Source organism: Rhinoraja longicauda, chromosome 16 (genome assembly GCF_053455715.1).
Source record: "Rhinoraja longicauda isolate Sanriku21f chromosome 16, sRhiLon1.1, whole genome shotgun sequence".
Classification (NCBI taxonomy): Eukaryota; Metazoa; Chordata; class Chondrichthyes; order Rajiformes; family Arhynchobatidae; genus Rhinoraja; species Rhinoraja longicauda.
The window spans coordinates 2,736,311-2,750,007 of record NC_135968.1 but is presented as its reverse complement, the minus strand read 5'-3'; the positions used below and the strand labels follow the sequence as shown (position 1 = coordinate 2,750,007).

Sequence of the window (13,697 nt, the reverse complement as noted above, 5' to 3'; positions counted from 1 at the left end):
AGCAAGGATGTCCTTCCTCAAATTAGGACAGGTTTGGAGGGATGTGGGCCAAACGCAGGCAGGTGGGACAAGTGTAGCTGGGCGGATGCATGGCAGATGCAATTTAATGTGGATAAGTGTGAGGTTATCCACTTTGGTGGCAAGAATAAGAAGGCAGATTATTATCTGAATGGTGTCAAGTTAGGAAAAGGGGACGTACAACGAGATCTTCGTGTCCTAGTGCATCAGTCACTGAAAGGAAGCATGCAGGTACAGCAGGCAGTGAAGAAAGCCAATGGAATGTTGGCCTTCATAACAAGAGGAGTTGAGTATAGGAGCAAAGAGGCCCTTCAGCAGTTGAACAGGGCCCTAGTGAGACCGCACCTGGAGTACTGTGTGCAGTTTTGGTCTCCAAATTTGAGGAAGGATATTCTTGCTATTGAGGGCGTGCAGCGTAGGTTTACTAGGTTAATTCCCGGAATGGCGGGACTGTCGTATGTTGAAAGACTGGAGAGGCCAAGTCTCTGAATGCATTCAAGAGAGAGCTAGATAGAGCTCTTAAGGATAGCGGAGTCAGGGGGTATGGGGAGAAGGCAGGAACGGGGTACTGATTAAGAATGATCAGCCATGATCACATTGAATGGTGGTGCTGGCTCGAAGGGCCGAATGGCCTACTTCTGCACCTATTGTCTATTGTCTATTTTGGTGGGTGTGGGCAAGTTGGGCCGAAGGGCCTGTTTCCATGCCGTACTACTCCATGACTCTTTTAGAGCCTTCACCCAAAGCCAGAGACCGGAGCACCCAGAGGAAACCCACACGGTCACAGGGAGAACATGCAAACTCCGTACAGGCAGCACCTGTAGTCAGGATCGAACCCGGGTCCCGGGCGCTGTGAGGCAGCAACTCTACCGCTGCGCCACCGTGCCTGCCTTTATGGGCACATTAACGCAATAACACAATAAATAACTATACAACGAACAATAATGTAATAAATTGTCAGTAATTCTAGGTAACAAGACCATAATTGTGTAAACCAAGATACCAGGTACAATCTCAAACAAAGTCCAAGTCGTTAGTTGCAGAGCTAGGGTTCTGATATGACCATCACACAAACCAACATCCCTTCCATTGAAGGTGGACACAAAATGCTGGAGTAACTCAGCGGGACAGGCATTCTCAATCAGGCGGTACTGATTGAGAATGATCAGCCATGATCACATTGAATGGTGGTGCTGGCTCGAAGGGCCGAATGGCCTCCTCCTGCACCTATTGGCTATTGTCTATTGTCTATCATTTTGAATGACGGTGCTGGCTCAAAGGGCCAAATGGCCTACTCCTGCACCTATTTTTTAAAGTTTCCTGAGTTGCTGCCTGTCCTGCTAAGTTACTCCAGCATTTTGTGTCTATCTTCGGTTTAAACCAGCATCTGCAGTTCCTTCCTACACAATGATCTATTATCCATTTTCCTTGAGCCTAATCACTTTTGATCTCTATCATTTTCACACCTTACCCTCCCGTATCTCAGTGTCTCCCTCTCCCCTGACTCTCAGTCTGAAGAAGGGTCTCGAGCAGAAACGTCACCCATTCCTTCTCTCCAGAGATGCTGCCCGACCCGCTGAGTTAGGGCGGCTTTTTTTTGTCTTTGAGCAGCAGGAAGTGTTGTTGTGCCAGGGAGACAGCGTGGAGGAAGTGGAGAGGGGACGGAGGGAATTGCGTACAGTTTTGGTCTCCTAATCTGAGGAAAGACATTCTTGCCATAGAGGGAGTACAGAGAAGGTTCACCAGATTAATTCCTGGGATGGCAGGACTTTCATATGAAGAAAGACTGGATAGACTCGGCTTGTACTCGCTGGAATTTAGAAGATTGATGGGGGATCTTATAGAAACTTACAAAATTCTTAAGGGGTTGGGCAGGCTAGATGCAGGAAGATTGTTCCCGATGTTGGGGAAGTCCAGAACAACGGGTCACAGTTTCAGGATAAGGGGGAAGTCTTTTAGGACTGAGATGAGAACGTTTTTTTTCACACAGAGAGTGGTGAATCTGTGGAATTCTCTGCCACAGAAGGTAGTTGAGGCCAGTTCATTGGCTATATTTAAGAGGGAGTTAGATGTGGCCCTTGTGGCTAAAGGGATCAGGGGGTATGGAGAGAAGGCAGGTACGGGATACTGAGTTGGATGATTAGCCATGATCATATTGAATGGCGGTGCAGGCTCGAAGGGCCGAATGGCCTACTCCTGCACCTATTTTCTATGTTTCTATGACACAGACAGGGAGAGAGACAGAGAGAGAGAGGGAAGAGGTGTGGGGGGAGGGACAGAGAGGGAGAGAGATGAGCAGAGTAGGGAGGGAGGGAGAGAGAGGGCGGGGCAGGGAGAGACACAGAAGGGGAGAGAGAGCGGGGGAGAGAGAGACGGGTGGGGGGAGCAAGGGAGAGAGAGGGGAGAGATGCGCAGAGAGCGGTGGGGGAGGGAAGGAGGGGAGAGAGAGAGAGAGGAAGAGAGATGAACAGTGGTATGGGGAGGGTGAGAGAGGGAGAGGGGGGGAAGAGAGGGAGAGATGCGCAGAGAGCGGTGGGGGAGGGAAGGAGGGGAGAGGGGTGGGTGAGGGAGGGAGAGAGGGGGGAGAGAGAGGGAGGGTGAGAGATGGGCAGAGAGGAGTGGGGAGAGGGAGGGAGAGAGGGGGGAGAGAGAGGGAGGGTGAGAGATGGGCAGAGAGGAGTGGGGAGAGGGAGGGAGAGAGGGGGGAGAGAGAGGGGGGGGTGAGAGATGGGCAGAGAGGAGTGGGGAGAGGGAGGGAGAGAGGGGGGAGAGAGAGGGAGGGTGAGAGATGGGCAGAGAGGAGTGGGGAGAGGGAGGGAGAGAGGGGGGAGAGAGACCGAGGGTGAGAGATGGGCAGAGAGGAGTGGGGAGAGGGAGGGAGAGAGGGGGGAGAGAGAGGGAGGGTGAGAGATGGGCAGAGAGGAGTGGGGAGAGGGAGCGAGAGAGGGGAAGAGAGAGGGAAGGAAAGAGACGAGCAGAGGGGGGAGAGAGAGAGAGAGTGTAGCAAAGCCAAAAGGAAACACTCACACATACACACACAACAAACAGGAAGTGAGTGAGAGAGAGAGAGAGAGAGAGAATAAAGTAGACAATGCTGTCTGAGAGGGGGAAGCAGTCAAACAGAGAGGGCAGGGTGGGAGGGGGGGTGATGGGAGGGAGGGAGGGTGATTGAGGGAGGGGGTTTAAGGAGAGGGAGTTTGAGAGAGACAGAGCGAGCGGGTTAGAGAGGCAGGGAGGGGCGGAGATGGGAGGGAGCTGTGAGGGGGTGGGAGAGAGGGCAGGGAGATGAATGAGAGAGTGGGACGGCAGATGGAGAGAGGGAATGTGGGAGAGAGGGAATATGGGAGAGAGGGAGAGGAGTGGGAATGAGAGGGAGAGGAGTGATGGGGAGAGAGGGAACGTGGAAGAGGGGAGAGGAGTGCGATGGGGAGAGAGGGAATGTGGAAGGAGAGAGCAGTGTGATGGGGAGAGAGGGAACGTGGGAGAGAGCGAGAGAGCAGGTCGATGGGGAGAGAGGGAACGTGGAAGAGGTGAGAGAGCAGGGCGATGGGGAGAGAGGGAATGTGGAAGGAGAGAGTGAGAGACCAGTGCGATGGGGAGAGAGGGAACGTGGGAGATGGCGAGAGAGAACAGGGCGATGGGGAGGGAGGGAAAGTGGAAGAAGAGAGAGAGCAGGGTGATGGGGAGAGAGGGAAAGTGGAAGAGGAGAGAGAGCAGGGCGATGGGGAGAGAGGGAATGTGGAAGGAGAGAGTGAGAGACCAGTGCGATGGGGAGAGAGGGAACGTGGGAGATGGCGAGAGAGAACAGGGCGATGGGGAGAGAGGGAAAGTGGAAGAGGAGAGAGAGCAGGGTGATGGGGAGAGAGGTAAAGTGGAAGAGGAGAGAGAGCAGAGCGAAGGGGAGAGAGGGAATGGGAGAGAGCGAGAGAGCAGGGCGATGGGGAGAGAGGGAATGGGAGAGAGCGAGAGAGCAGGGCGATGGGGAGAGAGGGAATGTGGAAGGAGAGGGCGGTGTGATGGGGAGAGAGGGAACATGGGGGAGGGCGATGGGGAGAGAGGGAAAGTGGGAGAGAAGGGAGTGTGTGGCCGGGGGCTGGGGAAGTGACTAGTTTAACTAGAGTCCTGCGGTGCTGAAGGCGCTGAGCTCGGCACTTTCTCTGTGGGGTGAGTCACGAGTCCCAAACCTATCTCTCCCCCCCCGCCTCTACCCGTCCCTGCCTCTCTCTCCCTCCGCTGCCTCAGTGAGTGGGAGCAAACTCAGATACCCCGGGAAGCGGTCACCATCCCAAGGTAAAGTGCCGGCCCTCCCCCTCCCTCTCTCCCACTCCCCCTCCTTCTCTCCGTCTCTCCCTCTCCCCCTCCTTCTCTCCGTCTCTCCCTCTCCCTCTCCCCCTCCTTCTCTCCCTCTCCACCTCCCTCTCCCCTCTCGCTGTGTCAGGGAGTGTGTTCTCCCCAGTTTGTGTGCTCCCTCTCTCCGGCCCTTCCACCGTTATGTGCCTGTGTGTGTGTGCGTGTGCCTGTGTGTGTGTCTGTGTGTGTGCGTGTGCCTGTGTGCGTGTGCGTGTGTGTGTGTGCGTGTGCCTGTGTGTGTGCGTGTGCCTGTGTGTGTGTCTGTGTGTGCCTGTGTGTGTCTGTGTGTGTGCGTGTGCCTGGGTGTGTGTGTGCCTGTGCGTGTGTGTGTGTACCTGTGCATGTGTGTGTGCCTGTGTGTGTGTGTGTGTGTGTGTGCAGGGCAGGCAGTGGGAGGGAGTTGTGTTTTATGTTCCTGCATGTGTGTTCCCCACAGCGTGTTGTACAGTGTGCGTGTGTGCGAGCATGTGCGCATGAGTGTGTGTGTGAGTGAGTGTGTGCGCGTGTGCGCGTGTGTGAGTGAGAATGTGTGTGCGTGCGCGCGTGTGTGAGTGAGAGTGTGTGTATGCGTGGGTGTGAGCGAGAGTGTGCGTGTGAGTGCGTGCGCTTGTGTGTGAGTGAGTGTGCGCGAGTGTGAGAGAATGTGTGTGTGTTTGCATGTGTGTGTGCCCGAGTGCGTGAGTGAGAGTGCGCGTGTGTACGTGAGTGTGCGATAGTGTGAATGAGAGTGTATGTGTGTACTTGCGAGTGTGTTTGTGCGTTTCTGGTTTATATCATTGTGTGCATGTGTGTGTGTGTTTTTCTGTTTTATGTTAATGTGTGTGTGTGTGTGTGTCTGTGTCTGATTTGTGTGTGTGTGTGTGTTCCCCAGAGTTCCCGTGTGTGTCTCTGTTTTATGTCAGTGTGTGTATGCCTGTATGTGTCTGTCAGTGACATTTGTCAGTGTATGTATCTGTGTGTGTGTGATTTGTGTTAGTGTGTGTGGATGTGTCACAGTGTGTGTGTGGATGTGTCACAGTGTGTGTGGATGTGTCACAGTGTGTGTGTGGATGTGTCACAGTGTGTGTGGATGTGTCACTGTGTGTGTGGATGTGTCACAGTGTGTGTGGATGTGTCACAGTGTGTGTGGATGTGTCACAGTGTGTGTGTGGATGTGTCACAGTGTGTGTGTGGATGTGTCACAGTGTGTGTGGATGTGTCACAGTGTGTGTGTGGATGTGTCACAGTGTGTGTGGATGTGTCACAGTGTGTGTGGATGTGTCACAGTGTGTGTGGATGTGTCACAGTGTGTGGATGTGTCACAGTGTGTGGATGTGTCACAGTGTGTGTGTGATTTGTCACACTGTGTGGATGTGTCACAGTGTGTGTGATTTGTCACACTGTGGATGTGTCACACTGTGTGTGATTTGTCACACTGTGTGTGGATGTGTCACAGTGTGTGTGGATGTGTCACAGTGTGTGTGTGATTTGTCACAGTGTGTGTGGATGTGTCACAGTGTGTGTGGATGTGCCACAGTGTGTGGATGTGTTGGTTCCATTTTGTGTGCTACTTTCTGAGCCAGTTTATATGTCAGCGTGCGTATGTGTGTGTGTTTCCGTGTGTGAGTGTGTGAATGCGTTTGCGTGTGTGAATGTGAATGAATGTGTGTGTTTGTATGTGAGTGAGTGTCTGAATTTGTGAGTGTGAGTGAGTATCTGTGAGCGTGTGTGTGAGACAGTATCTGTGTGTGTGTGTGAGCGTGTGAGTGAGAGGTTGAGTATGTGTGTGAGAGTGAGTAGATGTGTGTGAGAGTGAGTGTGTGTATGCGTGAGTGAGTGAGAGAATAAGTGTGTGTGTGTATGAAAGAGTGAGTATGTGTATGTATGAGTGAGTGAGTGCATGTGTGAGTGAGAGAGAGTGAGTGTGTACGTGCGTGTGTGTGTCCCTGTGTGTGAGTGTGCGTGTGACTGTGTGTCACTGTGTGAGTGTAAGTGTGCGTGTGTGTCTGTGTGTGTGCATGTGACTGTGTGTCACTGGGTGAGTGTGCATGCGTGTGTGCATGTGACTGTCACTGGGTGTGTGTGTACGTGTGCATGTGTGCATGTGATTGTGTGTGTCACTGTGAGTGTAAGTGTGCGTGTGTGTCACTGAGTGTGTAAGTGTGTGTGTGCATGTGACTGTGTCACTGGGTGTGTGTGCGTGTGACTGTGTGTCACTGGGTGTGTGTGTGTGTCACTGTGAGTGTGTGCATGTGTGTGCATGTGACTGTCACTGAGTGCAAGTGTGTGTGCATGTGAGCATGTGACTGTGTGTCACTGTGAGTGTGTGCGTATGTGACTGTGTCACTGTGTGAGTGTGTGTGAGCATGTGACTGTGTGTGCCACTGTGAGTATCTGCCAGGCCAGACACTGCCAAGGCTGCCGTATCTGGTGGCCGGGCTCTGTGTGGGGAGAGTTGGTGAAGGCAGTAAACAGGAAGCCAGACTCATCGTCCTCAAGTTCTCTCACTAATCTCAGAGGCTTGCAGTTTCCCACAGCCTCTCGTGACCCACGAGACCTCGAGCTGCCCAAATGTCAGCACATCACGGCAGCAACAGGAGCACTCTGCCAAGCGCAGGCAGCCAGCACTGGTGAAATTCACAGGAGGGTGAAGGTTACAGGAGAGGGATGGGAGGGAGTTCTTCCCCCTCCACTCTGGGAGTCAAGGCGTGCTCAGCTTAAAGCTCCCCCAAACCGTGAATCACTCTCTCCTTGTCCCGACACCCCACAGCACGGCGCTCCCTGCTCACCGCCCCCCCCTGCAGCACAGTCCTCCTTCCTCTCCGCCCCTCCCTCCCTCCCTCCCTCCCTCCCACAGCGGGGGGGTTCCCTCCTCACCCTCCCTCCCACAGCACGGCGCTCCCTGCTCACCGCCCCCCCCCCGCAACACAGTCCTCCTTCCTCTCCGCCCCTCCCTCCCTCTCTCCCTCCCACAGCGGGGGTTCCCTCCTCACCCTCCCACAGCGCGGCGCTCCCTCCTCACTCTTCCCTCACTCTTCCCTCCCACAGCGGGGGGTTCCCTCATAACCCTCCCTCCCAAATCACAGGGCAAGGGGAGAGAGGGGATGGGAGGGGTGAGGGGGGGGGGGTCGATCGTGGGATGGGGTGCATGTACCAAGGCAAGGGAACTGGGAGGGGGAGAGGAGGGAGGGCGAGGGGATGGAGGGGGAGAGGGAGAGAGAGGGGCTCCGGGGACAGAGAGTTGTGGACGCAGCCCAAACCACCACACAAACCAACCTCCTTTCCATCGACTCCATCTACACCTCACGCTGCCTCGGCAAGGCCAGCAGCATCGTCAAGGAATCCCCTCTTCTCCCCTCTCCCATCGGGCAAGAGGTACAGAAGTGTGAAAACGCACACCTCCAGATTCAGGGAATGTTTCTTCCCAGCTGTTATCAGGCAACTGAATCATCCTATCAACAATTAGAGAGCGGTCCTGAACTACTATCTACCTCATTGGAGACCCTCGGACTATCTTAGTATAAGAAAATAACTGCAGATGCTGGTACAAATCGAAGGCATTTATTCACCAAATGCTGGAGTAACTTAGCAGGTCAGGCAGCATCTCAGGAGAGAAGGAATGGGTGACGTTTCGGGTCGAGACCCTTCTTCAGACTGACCTTCAGTCTGAACTTCAGTCTGAAGAAGGGTCTCGACCCGAAACGTCACCCATTCCTTCTCTCCTGAGATGCTGCCTGACCTGCTGAGTTACTCCAGCATTTTGTGAATAAATACCTCGGACTATCTTTAATCAGACTTTATCTTGCACTAAACGTTATTCCTTTATTCTGTAACTGTATAGAATCGAAACATAGAAAATAGGTCCAGGAGGAGGCCATTCGGCCCTTCGAGCCTGTACGCACCGCCATTCATTGCGATCATGGCTGATCATCCACAATCAGTAACCCGTGCCTGCCTTCTCCCCATATCCCTTGATTCCGCTAACCCCCAACGCTCTACCTAACTCTCTCTTAAATCCATCCAGTGAATTGGCCTCCACTGCCCGCTGTGGCAGAGAATTCCACAAATTCCCAACTCTCTGGGTGAAAATGATTTTTTTCTCACCTCAGTTTTAAATGGCCTCCTCTTTATTCTTAGACTGTGTGGCCCCTGGCTCTGGACTCCCCCAACATTGGGACCATTGTCCCTGCAAATCCTGCAGTACATCTGTCGGAAGGAACTTCAGACGCTGCTTTTTACACCGAAGATGGACACAAAATGCTGGAGTAACTCAGCGGGACTTGCAGCATCTCCGGAGAGAAGGAAGGGGTGATGTTTCGGGTCGAGACCCACCTTCAGCCTGGAGAAGGGTCTCGACCCGAAACGTCACCCATTCCTTCTCTCCAGAAATGCTGCCTGTCCCGCTGGGTTACTGTAGCATTGTGCCTCTCGATCCTGTATCCCTATCTCTGTCTGTTTCTGTATCTTATCCTGTTTCTCTACACTGTGGACAGCTTGATTGTAATCGTGTGTAGTCTTTTCACTGGCTGGATAGCACGCAACACAAAAGATTTTCACTGCGCTGCGTGGACAGTGAAAGGCCTGGATAGAGTGGATGTGGAGAGGATTTTCCCACAGGTGGGAGAGTTTAGGACCAGAGGTCAGAGCCTCAGAAGTATAGGATGTACCTCCCCCCTCAACTCCATCCAAGGACCCAAACAGTCTTTCCAGGTGAGACAGAGGTTCACCTGCACCTCCTCCAACCTCATCTATTGCATCCGCTGCTCCAGATGTCAACTTATTTACATCGGCGAAACCAAACGCAGGCTCGGCGATCGCTTCGCTCAACACCTGCGCTCGGTCCGCGTTAACCAACCTGATCTCCCGGTGGCTGAGCACTTCAACTCCCCCTCCCACTCCCAGCCTGACCTTTCTGTCAAGGGCCTCCTCCAGTGCCATAGTGAGGCCCACCGGAAATTGGAGGAACAGCACCTCATATTTCGCCTGGGCAGCTTGCAGCCCAGCGGTATGAACATCGACTTCTCCAACTTTAGATAGTTCCTCTGTCCCTCTCTTCCCCTCCCCCTTCCCAGATCTCCCTCTATCTTCCTGTCTCCACCTATATCCTTCCTTTGTCCAGCCCCCCCTGACATCAGTCTGAAGAAGGGTCTCGACTCGAAGCGTCGCCCATTCCTTCTCTCCTGAGATGCTGCCTGACCTGCTGAGTTACTCCAGCATTTTGTGAATAAATACCTTTGATTTGTACCAGCATCTGCACTTATGTTCATACTACTTTTCGGAAGGAAACGAGGAGGAATTTCTTAAGGCAGAGATAGATAGTTCTTAGGATGCTGGCTGATCATTCTCAATCAGTACCCCGTTCCTGCCTTCTCCCCATACCCCCTGACTCCGCTATCCTCAGGAGCTCTATCTAGCTCTCTCTTGAAAGCATCCAGAGAATTGGCCTCCACTGCCTTCTGAGGTAGAGAATTCCACAGATTCACAACTCTCTGACTGAAAAAGTTTTTCCTCACCTCAGTTCAAAATGGCCTACCCCTTATTCTTAAACTGTGGCCCCTTGTTCTGGACTCCCCCAACATTGGGAACATGTTTCCTGCCTCTAACGTGTCCAACCCCTTAATAATCTTATACGTTTCGATAAGATCTCCTCTCATCCTTCTAAATTCCAGTGTATACAAGGCATTTTCTGAGGCATCGTGTGTTGTAGATGCCCTCCAAGGCTGGTAGCTGTGTTCCGATGGTCCTCTGAGCTCTATGGACTACCCGCTGAAGAGGTTATAACAAGTTATAGTGAAAAGCTTTTGTGACAAGTTATAGTGAAAAGCTTTTGTGACATGCTAGCAGGTCAGCAGAAAGACAACACACGATTACCATCGATCCATTCATAGTGTATAGATACATGGTAAGGGAATAATGTTTAGTGCAAGGTAAAGCCAGCAAAGTCTGATCAGCGTGTAGTGTACTGTGTCCACCTTCAATAGAAGGGAGGTTGGTTTGCCTGATAGGAAAATAACTGCAGATGCTGGTAGAAATCAAAGGTATCACAAAATGCTGGAGTAACTCAGCGGCTCAGGCAGCGTCTCTGTTGAGAAGGAATGGATGACGTTTCGGGTCGAGACCCTTCGTCGGTTTGTGTGACGGTCTGGGCTGTGTCCACAGTTCACTACAGTTTCTTGCGGTCTTGGATGGAGCTGTTTGCCAAACCGTGCCGTGATGCATCCCGACAACATGCTTTCGACGGCGCATCTGTAGAAGTTGGTGAGAGTTGTTGGGGGACATGCCGAACGTCCTAAGCCTTCTAAGGAAGTGGAGGCGTTGGTGTGCTTTCTTAGTCGTTGCTTCAATATGGGTGGTCCAGAAGAAGTTGTTGGTGATATTGGCTCCTCGGTATTTGATGTTTTCAACCATCTCTACTCCGGCGCCGATCAATGCAAACTGGTTGTCTGTGTACCGCTTCACTTCCTGAACTCGATCACCATCTCCTTTGTCTTGCTGACGTTGAGAGCAAGGGCGTTGTCTCGAGTATTGTGTACAGTTTTGGTCTCCTAATTTGAGGAAGGACATCCTTGCAATTGAGGCAGTGCAGCGTAAGTTCGCGAGATTGATCCCTGGGATGGCGGGACTGTCATACGAGGAAATATTGAAAAGACTAGGCTTGTGTTCACTGGAGTTTGGAAGGATGAGAGGGGATCTTAGAGAGACGTATAAAATTATAAAAGGACTGCACAAGCTACATGCAGGAAAAATGTTCCCATCGTTTGTGGGAGTCCAGAACCAGGGGCCACACCATCTGAGAATAAAGGGGAGGCCATTTAAAACTGAGGTGAGAAGGAACTTTTTCACCCAGAGTTGTGAATTTGTGGAATTCTCTGCCACAGAGGGCAGTGGAGGCCAAATCACTGGATGGATTTAAGAGAGAGTCAGATAGAGCTCTAGGGGCTAGCGGAATAAAGGGATATGGGGAAAAGGCAGGCACGGGTTACTGATTGTGGATGATCAGCCATGATCGCAATGAATGGCGGTGCTGGCTCGAAGGGCCGAATGGCCTCCTCCTGCACCTATTTTCTATGTTTCTCACCAGGTCACGAGGTTCACGATCTGAAACTCTCAAACTTTCAACGAGGTTCTCAAACTGAAGTGGGGAGATTACCATCTCAGGTGGTTTCCCTGGCATAGATACATTGATACATAGACAATAGCTGCAGGAGGAGGCCATTCGGCCCTTCGAGCCAGCACCGCCGTTCAATGTGATCATGGCCGATCATCCACAACCAGTAGCCCGTTCCTGCCTTCTCCCCATATCCCTTGATTCCGCTGGCCCCTAGAGCTCTATCTAGCTCCCTTTTGAATGCATCCAGTGAATTGGCCTCCACTGCCTTCTGTGGCAGAGAATCCCACAAATTCACAACTCCCTGGGTGAAAAAGTCTTTCCTCATCTCAGTTCTAAATGGCCTCCCCTTTATTCTGAAACTGTGGCCCCTGGTTCTGGACTCCCCCAACATTGGGAACGGGTTTCCTGCATCTAGCCTGTCCAATCCCTTACTAATTTTATATGTTGCCATAAGATCCCCTCTCGTCCTTCTGAATTCCAGCGAACACAGGCCCGGTCGCTCCATTTCTTTCACCATACGACAGTCCCGCCAACCCGGGGATTAACCTGATGAACCTACGCTGCACTCCCTCAATGGCAAGGATGTCCTTCCTCGAATTGGGAGGAAGGGGCGATCTTACAGAGGTGTACAAAACCATGTACATCAGCCGGGCTGGGCTCAGGGTGATTACCCAGTTAATGAGTGGCCTGGGGAGGTTGTGCCAGGGATTTAATGAGCTGGTGTGAGCAGTTAACCTGCTCAGAAAGCCTTACCGTCGGCAGTCTCTCTGGACCTTAGCCCTAATTACACCTGATAGCGGCTTTTATATGGGCTCCATCGGGCGTGAGGGGAGAAAGTGCGGGCGGGGTGGACAGGAGAGGAATCTCCGAGCATTCGGTGAGTGGCTGCAAAAGAGACCTCTCCCCCCCACCCCCCCTCCTCTCTCCTCTCCATCCCCCATCCCCACTCCTCTCCCCTCCATCCCCCCCTCCCTCCTCTCCATCCCCCACCCCCACTCCTCCCTCCTCTCCATCCCCCACCCCCACTCCTCCCTCCTCTCCCCCCATTCCCTCCTCTCCCCTCCCCTCAATTCCCCCCTCCCCTCCCATCAATTCCTCCCTTCCCTCAATTCCCTCCTCTCCCCTCAATTACCCCCTCCCCTCAATTCCCCCCTCCCCTCCATTCCCCCCTCCTCTCCCCTCTCCTCAATTCCCCCCTCCCCTCAATTCCCCCCTCCCCTCAATTCCCCCCTCCCCTTCCCTCAATTCCCCCCTCCTCTCCCCTCAATTCCCCCCTCCCTTGCCCTCCATCCCCCTCCTCTCCCCTCCATTCCCCCTCCTTTCCCCTCCATCCCCCCATCCATTCCCCCTCCTCTCCCCTACATCCCCCCTCCTCTCCCATCCATTCCCCCCTCCTCTCCCCTCCATTCCCCCCTCCTCTCCCCTCCATCCTCCTCTCTCCTCCAAACCCCTCCCTCCTCTCCCCTTCATTCCCCCCTCCTCTCCCCTCCATCCCCCTCCTCCTCTCCCCTCCATCCCCCTCCTCCTCTCCCCTCCACCCCCCTCCCTTCCATCCCCCTCCTCACCCCTCAATACCCCCTCCTCCCCTCCATCCCCCCTGTTCTCCCCTCCACACTCCACTCCCCTCAAAACCCCTTTCTCTCCCCTCCATCCCCCTCCTCCTCTCCCCATCCCCCTCCCTTCCATCCCCCCTCCTTACCCCTCCACTCCCCCCTCGTCTCCCCATCCCCCCTCCCTTCCATCCCCCCCTCCTCTCCCCTCCATCTCCCCTCCTCTCCCCTCCACCCCCCCCCATCCTCACCCCTCCACTCCCCCCTCCTCTCCCCTCCACTCCCCCCATCCTCTCCCCTCCACTCCCCCCTCCTCTCCCCTCCCCTCCATTCCCCCCTCCTCTCCCCTCCATCTCAATAGAGAGCTGAGGCTATATCTTCTAGTTATATCTCGCGAGCCGTACGTTTGTAGGCGATGGACTGGCGGGGTCAGGGGAGGGGGTGGGGGGGGGGGGGTCTGAGGAGCCTTGGAGGATAGTATTCGATGGGACATATTTGGAGTACTATTTGGAGTATTGTGAGCAGTTTTGGGCCCCATATCTGAGGAAGGATGTGCTGGCTCTGGAGAGGGTCCAGAGGAGGTTTTATGACAACGATGCCAGGAATGAGTGGGTTAATGTATGTTGAGCGTTTGTTGGCACTGGGCCTGTACTCGCTGGAGTTTAGAAGGATGAGGGGGTGACGGGACC

General features: G+C 53.6%; 1 protein-coding gene across 3 annotated transcripts in view; it reads left to right on the top strand.

Moving 5' to 3' along the window:
- Positions 1–13,697, top strand: part of LOC144601069 (Y+L amino acid transporter 1-like) — a 33,872-nt gene that overhangs the window by 1,739 nt on the left and 18,436 nt on the right. Inside the window, exon 1 of one of the 3 annotated variants that reach the window (XM_078412999.1) lies at positions 4,053–4,182. The exons of 1 other annotated variant lie outside the window; for it this stretch is intronic. The gene's annotated coding sequence lies outside the window, so the exon portion shown is untranslated. Of the gene's footprint in view, positions 1–4,052; positions 4,183–4,221; positions 4,309–13,697 lie in introns of those variants that run through there. One more of the 3 variants, XM_078413000.1, reaches the window with a different exon arrangement.